The sequence below is a fragment of the Artibeus jamaicensis genome, unplaced genomic scaffold (assembly GCF_021234435.1).
Source record: "Artibeus jamaicensis isolate MK-2021 breed Jamaican fruit bat unplaced genomic scaffold, CSHL_Jam_final scaffold_1689, whole genome shotgun sequence".
Classification (NCBI taxonomy): domain Eukaryota; kingdom Metazoa; phylum Chordata; class Mammalia; order Chiroptera; family Phyllostomidae; genus Artibeus; species Artibeus jamaicensis.
The window spans coordinates 13,392,167-13,408,312 of NW_026522029.1; the positions used below are offsets into that span (position 1 = coordinate 13,392,167).

General features: G+C 44.4%; 1 long non-coding RNA gene across 1 annotated transcript in view; it reads right to left on the bottom strand.

Annotated features, from left to right (window-relative positions):
• Positions 1–8,683: 8,683 nt before the first annotated feature.
• LOC128625973 (uncharacterized) overlaps positions 8,684–16,146 on the bottom strand; it is a 31,860-nt gene continuing 24,397 nt past the window's right edge. The window contains exon 3 of the long non-coding RNA XR_008389832.1: positions 8,684–8,855. This is a non-coding gene — a long non-coding RNA (uncharacterized LOC128625973). The remainder of the gene's footprint in view (positions 8,856–16,146) is intronic.

Here is a 16,146-nt window from a genome sequence, read left to right on the forward strand (position 1 = left end):
TATTTGAAGGACCTGTGAAATGAATGTTCAAGTTGCGCCATAATTCGGGTAGCCTTCCTTATAAATTCCATGAGCTTTCTATTCATTAGGACGGATTTCAGAACCTAAACATAAAGAGAAGCCCAGAAAGATTTTAAGAAAACAGAAATTTAGAAAGCCAAGACATGCATCTTGCATTTGCCTTAAATGTTTTGTTCACAATCTTGTCATTATTAGAGTTTCCATTTTCACTTCGTGACTAATCCTGACTCCTCTTTACTTTCTTTATTATTTATTTAGCTTTCTCACCACTTCTGCTTTACAATCTGTTTAAGCCAGGGTATGTTTTGGCTTAATATTCCCCAGTCATACTTTTTTTTTTGCATATAAAATAAATCATCATAAACTTTCAAAAGTCCTTTTACTGGTAAATAATAATCTGGCCCAGAAATAGGAGAGGAAGGAGATTTGCTACCATCCCAAGCTTTACTCAAATCTAACCCCCTCTCATAGTCTCTAAATAAGATAAAATTGAAGCTTTCGATTACCATGTTTTAATAAGTGAAGCTCACACCTTATGGCAATACCAAAATTTGAAGAGAAACAACATGTAAGTCTCTGCAGAGGAAAAAAAAAACACAAGTTCTTTCATCGAAGGGGAAACATGCCAACATGCCTATATTTTTGCCAAGTTGCATACTGTGTCGGTTAAGTAATGAGACTGAACAAGGAAAGCCACTGGAACAGTAAAGGGAATCATTTGGCTTCACAAAGAACAAGGTATCACGTTAAATAGATTATTTTCTTTATGCTGAAGCAGTATTTATGCCATTGTCAGGACGTTTCATTTATTAGAAGAATATTGTTTAGGCTTCAAGTGGTTTTTCTCCCCAGAATTTCCTTCCAGTCTCCGATGTTATTGCGGTCCAAAAGCCCCCTCTCTTGATCACGGGAAACTTGGCTTTCTTTCTACGGTATAACAGCAATGTTCCATTTTACGGTCTGATACGCGATTTACAAATTATGTTTGAAGTTTAATTATAATTAACCAGTATTTAAAATCGCATTCACTCCTGGCTTTACTTCCTGATTCAGGGTTCAACCCTGTTGCTATTGGCGGCTGTATTCCATTTGAACCTCAATCTTCTCAATTAGCTGTTTTTTATCTATTTGCTTTCATGTGCCTGGATGCCCTTGAAAATGCATCAGGCCAAAAAAAAATGTCCTTATTCACCATCCTGTGCACTCTTCAAGACTCTAGGATATGCTACATAATAAAAATAATAATTTGCACAGAAAATCAAGATGTCGCTGAGTTTTGCAACAGAGCCACAGAACGAGGCATCAGACAGAAGGTAAGATTTTTGTTTTACTGATCTACAGTGAGGATTTCCATGTCAAGTGAGCTCTTTTGTTGCCTACATTCTATGTTTATATGGTAAGAAAACATACAACGGGGCTCATTTTGTAAAAAAAAATCTACTTAATGTCTTCTGTTATTTTTCTATAAAGGTATATGAGAACAATTTTTGATGGGTGTCCACTCACTTCAATTCAGCCGTGTAATGCAATTATGAAAATTCTCATGAGGTTTAAAACCCTCGTTGGCTCTGGTATAGACAAACACACACTAACACACCATCACAGGTATGCTTTCAAAATTTCCCCTTACCAATCAGATACAACTTCATACCAATTTGCAAAATTAAAATTAAAATTTACAAAATTAAAAGCTAAACACAGGTACAATTATCTAGGAAAATGCAGATTTTCTCATTTGTCATTCTTTCACACGTGGTCCTTATAAATGGTATTCTTAAGTATCTTAATTATTTTAGCAAAGGATGAAGGATGAAAATACAATGCTGGGTATAAAATGTGTTTTGTGAAGAAAGTGTCTAAGTACAGTTTTATGTCGTGTTGTAGAAAAAATACTATCACTTACAATAGCCCTATTGTTCCCAAGTCTTTGAGATGTGTTCCCATCAAACATCAAATGATGTTTTTCATTATCAGAAAATAATGTTGGATTTCACCCGCTCTCAAAGGTCTCGTCTGTACCCTCATCTGAGACCTCCCATATTTATTTCATTCCTGTTTTTTAGAATTGATCAGGTGAGTACTGTAATTATCCCATTTACAGATGAGAACACTATGGTATGGAGCAGTTAAATAGCTCTTAAAGTGGGAGCCCACTTCACTTTAGTAATTAGACTTCTATCCATCTATTTCTTGCTCTGACAAGGAACGCCAAAGTGTGGAAGAACTGGAGAGCAGAATGTGACAAGTCATGCTATGAGGTAAGGGTTGGGGGTGGTGGGGGTGGCAAATTATGAGAAGGAAAAAAAAGCAGCAAACAAAACAGCAAAGACATTTATCAGGGTCCAAGTACGAAGATTTAAGATGAACAGTGGCAATGAAATATGAATGAGAAACAACAGTCGCATAAACTGTGGGCGCTGCAGATAACAATGGACAGAGGAGGAGAATGGAAATGGTGATGGAGCGCCTCTAACTCAGGACCGGCCAATAACAGGGTTCCAGCAATAATTCTGAGAGTATTTCCTGGGTTAGCTTCCAAAAATAGAACAAGGAAGCATCTAAAGCTCTGGGATTGCAGGTACCACTCACATTGGTGACTTCTGTGATCTGTCAGGTAAATTGTTTCTGACGGCAGAAGGCATGGCTGTATATGATGATCTGAAACACAGACTTTGTAGACAACCAGAAGCTCAAATCCCGACTGTCTGACGTCCTATTATGCACCTGACCTTGGCAGCAGGGAGCCAGAACCACCGCCTAGTGGCTCACGATAGCCAATAAAGTGCATCTCTTCCCGATATTACCTGCACTGACATCACGCTGGTAGCTTGAAATCAGCCCCGTTGTGATTATTTACACCCCCCCCCCTGCCGCTCAGCACTCTAAGTCCGGGTTTCATTTCCCATGTGTCAGCTCACCAGCACACTGCTAGACCTTGGCAAATCCCCTAACCTTTCTGAGCATTAGGTTCGTTTTTTCTTCATCTGAAAATAAAAAAACCAGACACGACAGGTCCTCATAGGATTCTGCAGACCTTTCATTGGATGATAGATTTCATACGACGCCCAGTACCCGGGAAACATCAATGACGGCAGCACGCTGGCAATTTAACTCAGCATATTACACAGAACATCAAACAATTTCGCTTTTCCAACAAACTAGAAAGCACTCCAATTAGTTCATCAAAATGCCAGGGGAGGAGGATTTGCAAAAATTGTTTTACTGACATTGCAGATGAAGTGGTTTCTCCAACCTATTATTAGATTTCTGTAAGGAAAATAAATAACGACTAATACTTGGATAGTAAATTTCTTTTACATGATTCGTTTAAGAAAACTGTTTCCTACAGTGGCTCATCTATAGATGCTCAAGGGTTTTTCACCCACCACCCACTGAATTAGGTTAAATCCAGGGATTCAGTGGCTCGAAACTTCTTGATAAGTTAATGCAAGGCCTGACAGTGTTACACACCCCACTGCTCAGAAAGCTCGAACAGAAAATTGTAGGCCAGAGGCCGCCACGTCTGTCAAGATGATAGGCAGTCTCTACAACCTGAAACTTCAAAGGCAGGTGCTGCAGGAAGTAGGAATTTCAGAAAAGATTAAACAGGCCAGAGGGAACTCCGGGTAGTTATCTAGCTAACACCTCTCTCATCTAGATAGTCCTCGATGTGGGTTATTTATTCCTAAGATTCTTGTGTCACGTCCATGCCCTTGGAATATCATTCTTTATAGTGTTTTAAAGTAAGTTATACATACACATTTTCCGCCACGGCTCCCAAAGTAAAAGATCATTTTATTGTTAAAAATACTTCTAAACGTATTTAAGTAACTGTATAGTAGGAAAGGAAACTACTGCAGTTGAATTGCAATGTCCTTTATTACTTCAAAGACTTCGTGGAAGCCGGTTTATGAAGGGGACTGGAATACTTCCTCCTGCCCCCCTAGGCACACACCTCTGCAGTGTGACTTTGCTGTTCTCCCATCAAGAGCTGGAGTTCCTCTACCTCTTCAATCCGGGCTGTAGCCAGCAGGATGCTCGCAAAAAGGACACAGGCTGAGGTGGGCACACCAGGGCCCGCTGTCTCTGCTGCCCTGAGGCCACCGTGTGAAGAAGCTCGAGCCCAGCTTCAAGGAGAACGAGAGACCGAGTGGGGTGCGGGACAGCCACCCATCTGAGCCCCCCTGCACCCACCACTCTGCCAAACACCAGGCACACAAGAGAGGCCATTCTAGAGGATTCCGCCTCAGGCAACCCATCTGCAACTGGACGACCAGCTGATCACCCCACAAAACCACCAGCAAAACTAGAATAGCTGTTGCTTTAGGCTGGAGGTCAGCCAAACTACAGCCCAGGGGCCAAACCCAGAACACCACGTGCCTTTGAAAATAGAGGTTTATTGAATCACGGCCATGATCCTTTGTTTACAGATTGTCCATGGCCACTTTCTCATCACAAAGGCAGAGGCAGGTCATTGCCACGGAGACCGCAGGGCCTGCTCCACCTAAAATATCTACCATCTCCCCCTTCACGGAAAAGCCGGCTGCTCCCTGAGTTAGGCCACCAAGGTTTGGGACAGTTCATTAAGTAGCAATAGAACAAAGTTACAGATGTATTTTCAAAAAGGGAATGTGCCTCGCTGCTTATTAAATTAATAAAGTCCTGGGCTCGTGAAAGAAATATGTGCCCTTTTTTGGAGGGATCAGTCATTTCTTTTGGGGCAAAAGCAAGGCCCTTTGGTATTTCCGAAGTGGAGTTGGGGAGACGGCTTGCTGGGCGCCTGTGGCCGTCCTTCACTCCTCCCTCCTAACACCGTGGGGGCTGGCTGTGCAGCTCCCAGTCGGGGTGACACTGAGGAACCCCCCTCGCAGTGATGTGTGGCCCCGGGGCAGGTTGTCACTTCCGGGCTGTGACGGGAAGCAATGTGCACCCTTGTCGGCCTTTCTCCGCACGCTCACTCTCCTTCCCATGGGCTGCAGCCCGCGATCACCTGATTTACCATGCAGATGGGCAGAATGTTCTAGAGAACAGAGGAGTACATGGCAAAAGGACCATTGTCACTTCAAAACTATGTGGAGCAGAGTCAACATTCAGTGTGGACCATTCATCTTGGACTATGACCTTGAGGGAGACCAAAACTTGACTCTTCCTGAAGCCACTGAATTTTCATTAGGTGTCTTCTATGTAGCAGGCTTCTCCTACCCAAACTCATAGTTTTGTGCAATAAACCTTGCCACTGAAAATGACTTAGTTGGTAGAACATGGATTCTTGGGTCAGAAACTCTAGGGTACTTCGATGAGACTTTGCCCCAATTTTCTGACCTGGCCAGAGGGTAGTCACTTACAGTAACTGTGATTTTGTTTCCCAAGGTAAAAATACATAACTTTGGAGAGGTTAAGCAGGAATTTTGAAAACCGACCTTCCCAACGCCTACGTCTCCCGAGGACGAGTGTCCCAATAACCAGGGACTGCTCCAGGCGTGTGTCATTCTAGTCCCAGGAAATGCTTACACCTCAACATAGTGCCTTGGGCAATAAAATAGGGAATGAGGTGAGTTTTGGGCACTTGGATAGGTGAGGATAGTTTTACCATGAAAATACACACATACCCCTTTTTTGAGGCAATGGGAAGAGAATGGGATACTCTCAACGATGGGTTAAATTGTCGTGCATGTGAAGGGAACTGGCTAAGTACGAAAATGTGGGTTCTCCTCCCTCTCCTCTCGGACCCAGAGGTGAGGCTTCAGGAGGATGAGTGTCCAGGTGTCGGTACCTCCCTACATGATTCTAAGATGGGAGTCAATGAAAAACCACAGCCACAGAGGAAACTGAAATCAAATATCAAGACTCATTCCAGGAAGTACAGAAATGTAGAGGAAAAAAGGAGTTAAAGCGAGGTTTCCAGAAGAAAGGCGTCTAGATTTTAAAATTTCCTTTTAAATCCATTTGTTGAAAAAACTAAAGACTGGTTACCAAACACAAGAAGAACGAAATCGGCCCATTTTGCGTGTGACCGTCCTGCCCGGTGCCCAGGGTCCAGGGGAGGAGTAACCTTGCTCGGAGGTCAGGTTCGTGTTTCTGCCACGTCCTCCTGTCATTCTCTGAACCCCCCCCACCCCCGGGTGGGAGCGAAGAGCCTGCTGGGTTAGGTCAGCCAACGCTCGTCTTCCCTGCTGGACTAACTGCTCTGCAAGGAAAGAAACGGCCTCTTCCTTGCTGCCCAGAGCATCCCCGGAGCTGCCTAGAATGGAGGACCACGCCAAGTTCTCAGCCAATGTTTACTGCAGGAAGGGCTCTCTGAGCGGAAAACAGCTGGCTGATCTCACACAGAAAATGGACTCCAACAGTAATGAGGACCAGAAAAAATTACCTAAAGGGTGTGTTTCTATCAAACGGACTGTGACTCAAGGGACACAAACCCTAGGGAGGCCCACTCCGAGGGTGACGTGGGGCCACAGCCCCCTGAGGGCATTGCCGTTGGGGTGAGGGAGGAGGGTCCAGGACTGGGGATGAAAGCCCCCAGCCAGACCCGTTGTCCTGCCAGGACAGGACACACTTTGGGGGGAGGATCTGGAACCACGAGCTCTGTTCTGCTGTTCTTCTACCACCCCTGCAGTGGTTCTTCTGTGGGATTAACTGTTCTGTTGGGTGACAGTGGGGATGGCGTAATGGTGTGTGAGGAGCGAGGCTGGTGTTCGGACCGCCCAGCTATCAGATGCGCAGCTGCCTCAGACCCTGGAATGCAACTTCAAGCGCATCAAAAAGCACAGCTGAAATGCGGAATCTGAGAAAGCCAAACGCATAGAAGCAGAGAGGAGGTTGGGCCCTGGGAAAAGGGGGAGAGGTCGGTCAAGGATGCACACTTTACGCTGTGAGTTGAGTAAGTTCTCAGCATCTCATGTCCAGATAGTGACTATGGGTAATAACACTGCATGGTGTGTGCTTCCAGTTGGCTCATGGATCTTGTTTTCACTACAACAAACAAACAAACCAGCAACCCACCCCAACATCTACTCTGTGGGATGGGAAATGTTCATTAGCTTGACTGCAGTAGCTGCTTCCTAGTGTGTGCGTACGGTCTGCCCTGCATATCTGCGTCTTGCATCTACACATTTATTCAAGGGTTGGTCAAAAATATTTGAACAAATAAATCCCAGGAACTTTCAAAAGCAAAACTTGAATTTGCCGTGTGCAGTGCCTTCCGCTGAGACCGCACCGGCGCAGCGACATGCATGCGCCCTGGCAGCTACCTCTGCACGAACAGGTCCCACGCCGCAGGTACAGTGCTGTCCTACCTGAGACACCTGAGCGTCGTTGATGTTGGTACTGCAAGGGGTTCTGCACCCACCAGTCCCCCCAATACAAAGAGACAACTGTACATCAAACCATCATATTTCCACTTTAAATGTATCCCATTTTTATTTGCCAATTAATCATACCCCAATAAACCTGGGGGAAAATGCTCAGCTGACTTAAAACACAATTTCTCTCTCCAGGTTTTATTTCGGACAGGGTTGTTTTCAATGGAAGTAAAATGTATCATTTGCCTGCTTTAAACTTTAGGGTGCTATGTATTCCAAGAGTGGAAGAGGAAAAAAAAGTACATTAATACCTTAGAGGAGGGAGTGGAAAGATAGAAACCCAGAGCCGGGCCATGAGCAGCGGCCAGCTGCAGGGACGAGGCGAGTCCCTTACCCTCCCCTCTGCCTGGGCCTCGTGAGTAGAATCAGGAGGTAGGACGAGATAATGTGTAAGGCTGCTGTCAGTGTTACAACTTTTACGAGGTCACAGTCTTTTTGAAGCATGGTGTCTCTAGCAACACCCCTCCCCCGCTCACACACACAGTGAAAAAACAAAACATGGCTGCGAACGTTTTTGCAATATTCCTTTTATCTATAATGGAAACAAGTTAAAAATAATAGGCCTAATGGTCACGAATCCATTAAATAGTTACTGCTTTCTCTCTTGATGACTGTTTTGATTCAACACAACATAGGTATAAGTCATCAGTATTTTCAAAATTCAAAAATGTGCACAGTGCTACTTTATAGCTTCAGCGAAGGCTTTGAAATAAAGTATGATCTATTTTCTTGTTGGTGGAAGGGTTTTAGGCTTGTCACTTGTCAGTAAGCCTAAGGACATAGGAGAATACACGTGCTTACCCTACCATTATAATTTTCCCCTTAGCATTGCCAATTGCGTACCTTTTTTCAGGCCCCCCATTTATTTTTCAAATATTAGTGTCCCGGTAACAACCACAAAAAGGAACTCCTCCACACCACGTGGTCAATGCCGACACTGAAAACAAATGAGTGGATTTCCCTGGAGGGGAATATAATTAAGGGTAAAGAGAAGATATGTATAGATAAGGGCATTTGCTTATCCACAAATCACGTGATACTACTTTATAAGTATGCACATGTATCTTATTTCATTCAGTTCTGTGTCCCCACTGGTCTTTTTACTTCTTAATAAAAATGGTCAATTATTTCTCTTCTTGCTGGCATCTTTTCGGGGAGGCATTGTCTTCAAATATTCATAGAATGGGTCTCTGAGCCAGATATTGGACAGGAAATATTTATTTATTGACTAACCTTTTCAAGGCTGCTTCCAACACCTGCTTGCCACCCTCCATGTGACGCACGCTGTCACTTACCTACCTGAGCTGCCTTCCACCCCACGGCCTCCAGGGGCCTGCGAGGCAAATGTGCAGGAGAACGAGACAGAATCTTCTGGGAAGACTCTTCCCTACTCTTCACACAGCAAGATGCCTCCTCTGCCAACTTTTGAACATCCGTCCATGGGAGGAGCAACCGGCAGTGGCTGGGGTCACCCTGCGGAGCCGGGGAGAAAACAGAAGGGTCTGAGTGTGGCAGAGAAGAGAGATTCAGAGCCACACCGCAGTGCCGCACCCTGAGAAAAGAATTCCTGACCTTGACCTCATCAACTTTCCTTACCATTTATGCCACTTTCGGTTGGGTCTTAGGTTCCTTGCAGCTGGAAAGGATACCGTTGTTACTTCTCTGTGTCTCATCTCCCCACATATAAACGGGATCTTTTCATCGAGACTCCTCATCTGAAAAGCCACATAAAACAACGGCCCCCGTGGTAAGCACTGCCCCAACCATCGTTATGATAATGACAACAGCTAACAGTTACTGAGTGTTTCCAAAGAGCAAGGAGCACACTGTGCCGTGAACTTCACGTGTATTCACTTATTGTAGCTTCACAATGAATCTCTGAATTGGGCAGTAAAATGACCGCCATGTTTAGGATGCAGAAAATGCAGCCAAAGATAATAGGTAACCTACCAAGGTCCCACAGCTAATAAGTGAACAAGTTCAAGGTCTGATTGGAGTAGTGATATACTTGGTGCAAGTGTGCATAACATAGTCATTCTGGGTTCTAAGCTCATCCCTCACACTGCAGCTGTGGGCACGGACTACCCCAGTGGCTTGCACACACGGCACTATATGGAGAGCACAAGTCATTCGAGAAAGAATAGTTAAATATTAGCAATGCTGGTATTCCTCCACATTAAGAAAATTTTACATGTTCAATGGTAGTTTCAAAGTTAAGAGCCAGACCACTGAACCCAAATAAACGAAATATGCCCAACTTTCCTAGACATACTCTACAGCCCTCCTATACTGAAAAAAATAGGGAAGTGAATTGGAAAGCAGACAGTTAAGCTGAATCAGAGTTGATCATTTTAAAAAGGACTAACGGGGTTGAAATCCAGGAGGCTCAGAATAGTAGCTTGTGGTTTTTTCTCATACACTATTAAACAAACGTAAACTCAAGACCTACAGTGAATAAAACTTGGTAATGAAATTGTTGAAACTCATTTTCCTAAATAAGTTTATCAGTAACTAATGATGCACTTTGCTGTACTCAAAAGACATAATATTATACACCAACTTTTATACCTTATTTATTTTATTATTTATGATCTATAAAATTGATATATATTTATAAATTTGATATCTATATATATATCAATAGGGACATTTCATATATAAAATCATGAAGCATGAATCACCTGGCTGGGTGGCTCAGTTGATTGGGGCATTGTCCCCACATCTAAAGGTTGCGGGTTCGATTCCCGGTCAGGGCACATGCGTGGGTGGGGTTTGGGTTTGATCCCAGTTGGGATGTGAGCAGGAGGTAGCTGATTAATATTTTTTTCTCACATCGGTGTTTGTCTCCCCCTCTCTCTCTCCCTCCTCCTTCCCTTTCCCTCTTCCGCTTTCTTTAAACATATCCTGGAGTGAGAATTAAAAAACACAACAAAACAGCCATGAGCCCTCCAGCCAGCTCAGGAGGTGGACTGTCACTGAGACTGTCTGTGCTTCCCTCCAGACCCCGCCCACCTTCCAGCCCCCAAAGGTAACCAATACTGTGAATGTGGGTTTGTCGCTCCTTCGCTTTTTCAAATAGTGTCCATCACACGTGTGTCTATCCCTGGATCTGGAAGTCTGTAATGCAGGATGGTTTTCTGTGTGGTCTGCCGCTTGCTTTTCCCACCCAAGGCTGTGTGTCTTTGACCCATCATGCTGCTGCGTAAAGCTGTAATTTGTTCATTATCACAGCCACACGATATTCCATAAAGTGATTTTTTTTCACAAGGTGTGAATTCAAACCTAATCAAAGAACATTTGGACTTCTTTCAAGTTTTTAAGTTGCTATTGGAAATTTATGTTAGTTGTGTGTTCAAATTATGCCTATTTTAATATTTCTTTCTGCTTAATGTATCAACAATTAAAAGGGGACTGGGAGTCTCCAACTCTGATTGGGGATTGGTCTCTTTGTTTTGGTTCAGCCACGTTTGATGGAGATATTTTGAAGATTTTTTTAGGTGCGTATGACCTAAGAATTATTCAAACTCCCTGATGAGTCCATTCTTTCGTCATCATGCATAGACAGCTACTTCATTCCTGATTATGCTCCTTTCTTCACTAAAAGGTATCTTATCTGTCTTTAATGGAACTACAGTAAGTTGTAAAATTAATTTTGCCTGCTATAAATTTTTCTACATCCTCTCAATGTTTTTTTTCATCCTTATGTTTTAGCAGTAACAGTTGAGGAGGAATTTAGAAATGTCTTTTTAGCGGGGGTTCAGTCTGTGGTTTTAATGAGCATCCCCAGAAAACAGACCCTGCAGCTTCCATGCAGGCAAGGCGGCTTCCTTGGGGGTTCGCCCTCCAGGTAAACGCTGCGGAAGCCACAGCCCAGCAGTGTCCAGCACAGCCAACAGGCGGGTGCCATGGCGGCTCCTGAATCCATGGCGGTGGAGGCATCAGTACTAGTGCCCGTGGTCCAGGCTTCATGGCTGTGGAGGGTGTGAGGATTGGTTGGAGCCTCTCCCCCTCCGCCTCTCACCAAAAAGGCAAGTGGCCAAGTTCATGTGCAACCCAGTTACTACACAACCTGAGCCCAGTCTAGGCCATGCCTGCACCCAACCGCAAGGGCGTCCTGGTGCCCATCCTTCCTCTCTAAAGACTCGGAGGCAAGTCCGCCCCCACCAGGGCCCAGCGGATGGTAGGAAACTGAGAGTCCAAGGGTCCTAGCCAACCACAGTGGCAGCCCGCACTGCTGCAGCTGGTCCAGTGCTATAATTAAAGGATTTAAGGAATAAAAAGTGCAGAGAGTAATAGAAATTCAGAGAGAAGGGAAAAATGGCATTATGCTAGGTTTAAAATATTGAAAGCTTGTAAGAATTCAGAATCATGTCGTGTCTATTTTTTTCTGACTTTCATCCCCTCCCACTAACCAGATGTCAAACATTTCCACTTATTATAGAACTGATCTTTTTAACATTTACCCCTTCGTGGGTACTTTTAGGATGGAAAATAGATTTGTTCACCTCTCCTGAACGCGGCCACAGCGGGTGTGTGGTGTGATTTCTGAGGCTGGCTCTGCCGTGAGGGCTGCACCGTGAGGCAGAGTGTCCATCAGGTCGTGGAGTTTCTCACGATTCGACTGGAAACCACAAGGGGCGGGGAAGTTAAGACGCTGTGAAAATGTACAGCCAAAACGGAAAGCTGATTGCTCCCGACTCTATGGAGAGCGTATCACTAATACAGAATTACCCTGAAATATTAACCGACAATGGTTCCTAGGAACAACCCAATGGGATACAATGCAGTACTGGGAGAGAGAAAGGGGGGTGAATGTTTACAAATAGCTGTATTGAAAGAGACAGTGGGTATCACCATTTCATGACAAAACCGTGTCCCACAATTCAGTGGAAGTCTTCCAACTTTGGGAGAGACAAAGGGAATGGGGAATGAGGGAGGGGACAGCGAAGCAAAACCCTTGGAGGACTGTGTGAGGAATCCGGGACTGGCTCCTGATGAACCTCACAAAGCTACTGGGAAGGCAGGGCACAGTGTTTGTTAAACAGGTCGGCCACCGAACCTGCTCCGAGGCAGAGCATCTGAAGACACGTTAATTACATTGACAATAAGCGCATGTCCAGAGGGTGCCGGGCCGCAGTGAGGGCTCCACAGTCTAGAGTTCATTTCCATCTGGGGAACGACAGGACAATGAGAACAACTGTGGCAGTGTCATTGGTGAGCCTCCCCAGTTCCTGCTGGCTGTTCGCTGCCTGCTTCCGAGCCGAGGGCCTTCCCAGCCAGGGAGGGGGGACCCCAGGCAGCTCCTGGGTGGGAGTCTCCGAGAAAGGCCTGCTCATGGGAGTAGAGAAGCCTCCTTCACAGGCTGCAGAGTATGGAGGAGAGATTAGACAGCTACTCACGGAGCTCACATGCCTTTTTAAAATCTTTTTTTCTTGGTTGTTGCTTTCACTAGGAATGTTGGTTTACTGCAAATATGCATCCATTATACCAACAAGGGGATGGACCTCCTAAGAAGTAATTCTTGAAGGGATCAATCTATTAAAAGGGGAGCATTCACTCAATATCTACCTACGGGTTCCCCAAGTTATAAAGCATATACTTATGTAGGTAAATAAAGGACCGATAAATATTTTCAGCCCATATGCAAAGGGGGACTGCATCGCACGAAGGGTTCCCAGACAATGAGCGAACTGACTCACCTCCCTGCGTCTCAACGTCCCTGGCTTGGCAACGGGGTTATCCCTCCGGAGAGGATTCCACAGCCGAAGCGACTGAGCAAAAATGATGTAAAGCAGCTGGTATGTAGAATGTGCGACCAAAACATCGAGTCCCTGCCTTCTCTCCTTCTGGTGATTCACATTTCTAGCACCATGCATGACACAATGATGTTGTTGTCACTGAATTATATATTAATGACTTTATAGACGAGCGCTTTGGCTGGCCGGGGTCTGTGAATGCACGAAAAGGAAGGTCCTCATTATTTGTGTCAAGGGCCCCGCTAGACGCTGTGCCAGGTGACGGCATATGCCTGTGACTGTTAACCCCCTGTCACATCTGTGGTTGTCACATCTCTCTTTCATACACAATGTAAAGGGCTTCTTTTTTATTGGCTGGTATTTTCTTCAGTTTACCTTTCCGAGCCGTCTTTCTGAAGACACAACATTTACATTTATTTAGTATCCAACTGTTTTTCCTCATTTAGAAATCGTTAACCTACAATTTTATCTTTAATTAATTCTTTCCTGCTTTTCTCACACTCGTTTTAAAAGAAGTATTTCTAGCTGCTTTGCGTGAACGATTCATTTGCTTATTTTCGTTCTCTCTTGTTCAATGTGCAGTCATTTAAACAAAATATGATCTGAGTACAGGTTTGGCAATGTACCGCCCATTTTAAACCTTCGGTGATTATAGTTTTGACTTCACCTTTTATCTGAGTCGAGAGGACTTTTCCTTTTGGAGTGGCCAAACCTTCTGGATGGTCCAGGCCCCGATAGCTGTGACCTCTTCTACGATGGTAATAGATTTTTCAGCTGAGCCCAAGGTCCCCACCTGAAGGCTACTCCCTCCTCACTCCAGTAGCCAGGTACCACCACGAAACCGAATTCCACAGGACATGGAAGAGGACATGAATGACGGAGGAGATGAGACTCTTTCTCTAATAAGGCAATGGTGCATCCGCCTCTGCTCAGGGCCTGCTGCGCAGGCTGGACAGAGCCCCTCCCTCAGTCCACAGGGCACGAGTGACAGCGGGAAGTGTGGAATAAGCAAAGAGAAGGTGCCTGGGTCCCTGACACCCAGGAGCTGCCCTGCCTGCCCCGATGCTTTGTGACACACTTGTTTGTGACAGAGAAATAACCTTCCATCTCTCAGAAGAACTGTCATTTTGAGGCTCTGCATCTGCAGCTGTAACCACATCCTAATATGATTAAATACACTTAATATACTTAATGATTTCAGTTTTGCTGAATTTTTGTCAAGCAATATAGAGTGTACCATTTCTGCCTGCAATTATGTTGACATAGTCTTAGTGGCCCAATAAATAGTTGAGTTTTGTAAATATTTCCTGTATTGTTTATTAGTCTTCAAAGCTATGTAACTGTATTTCTGTATAAGCATTACATATTAACATATACATATTATTCAGCCTGCCTAATTAATCGCATTACCACTTTCCATACTGGGCTTGCTAAAACTACTTCTACGGCATATTAACTGGCTCACCTCAAAATAAAACATTTCACAGTCCATCTCTGTTCTGCTTCCTTCCCTCATTGTGGTGGTTAACACTAACCCAGGCTCCAGGTCGGACTGTCCGAATCCTAGCTTCCCCAGGCTGCGTGAACGTGGGCAGGCTATTTAATCTGCCTTTCCTCGGTCTCCGTGTCCGTCAAACAGGCAAGATAATAGAAGGTACCCTGCAGGGTTGTTATGGGGATCGCTCATAGGGTCCATGGTGAACACTAACTTAGAACAGTGCCTGGCAGAGAGGAAGCACTTTTTTTTAGCAGCTAAGTATGAGGTACATTGCATATAGATGGAGACTAAGGAAGTATTGGAATCTGCTTACTATTGTTCATCTCAGCATTTCCCAGATTTGCTTGTGTGTGGGATACTGTGGTCACAGCCGGTGGGGGAAACGTGTCCCATAGACTATTGGTTCTGGGAAGGAGGAACTGGTTCACTCAGATCCACTGCATTGCCGGGAACTCTTCGCCGGGGCTTGGGGCGCTCAGGTGCGGTTTGGGGAAGTCTGCAAACCTCTTGAGGTTGATGGGAGTTGCGTGTGTGTGCGCCTGTGTTCGCATTTCTGGGGAGAAGGCCCCTGGAGTCGGTCTGACTCTCAGATTTCTTTACACGCATTCACAGGCTCCGCTGAAACAGAAGGGGCTAAAAATTCTATTGGTTGTCTTCCACTGCTTTGTGAACATTTTCTTCCCTCCAACGTTGACCTTCTCAAGTTTATCTTCTGGGTCTCCATGAATCTTTCTGGGAGCATCAGTGGACTTATACTTTTTTAATATAAGTTTTGCCATCTTTACAACCTTTCTTATTTTAAGTCATCTTACCATTTCATCCGAACATTGTCTCTCTGAGCGACTTTCTCCTCCTGTTGTGTAAAAAGCAATGGCTTCCTGTGTATGTTGATGAATACTAAGTGTTTTTGGACATGGCCTTCAGGTTCTTACAGAAAATCATTTTTTGGAAGCAGCCCCTTCACTAGCTCATCCACAGGCTGTTCCCTTTCATTGCTTTGCATTTCCTAGATTCAGGTGAGGGCTTTATTTTATTTTTCTCCTTCTTAAACAAGAGACTATCTAACCCCACTTCAAATGAGTCGGTTTCGGTGGGGAGTAGACATTCTCCCAGCACGTTTTCCAACAGGGACTTTCAATGGCCTTTTTAGATATGAAGCTGAAGGGGAGGTAGGCACTTACCTATTTCCTACACACTGAACGATTTCTATCAGATTTTGGCCCTTTTCCTCCCTCATTTGACAGAACACCTTTTTATACTCATGATCGGTAGCCTGATACTTCAAAATAATGCCGACAGCCTCGTATAAATTATAACCAGAATAATTCAGTTTATTAGGTTGGCATTACCCTGATTCATATATTAGACAATGACATTAAAAGAAATGAAAATGTCAGACAACAGTCCTCATGGGTATAGATGTAAAACTATGTCACAAACAGTAGTTACTAACATTATTTCTGTTATCTGTTCTAACACTAAATAGCTCGCAGAGTGGTTTTAGTTCCAT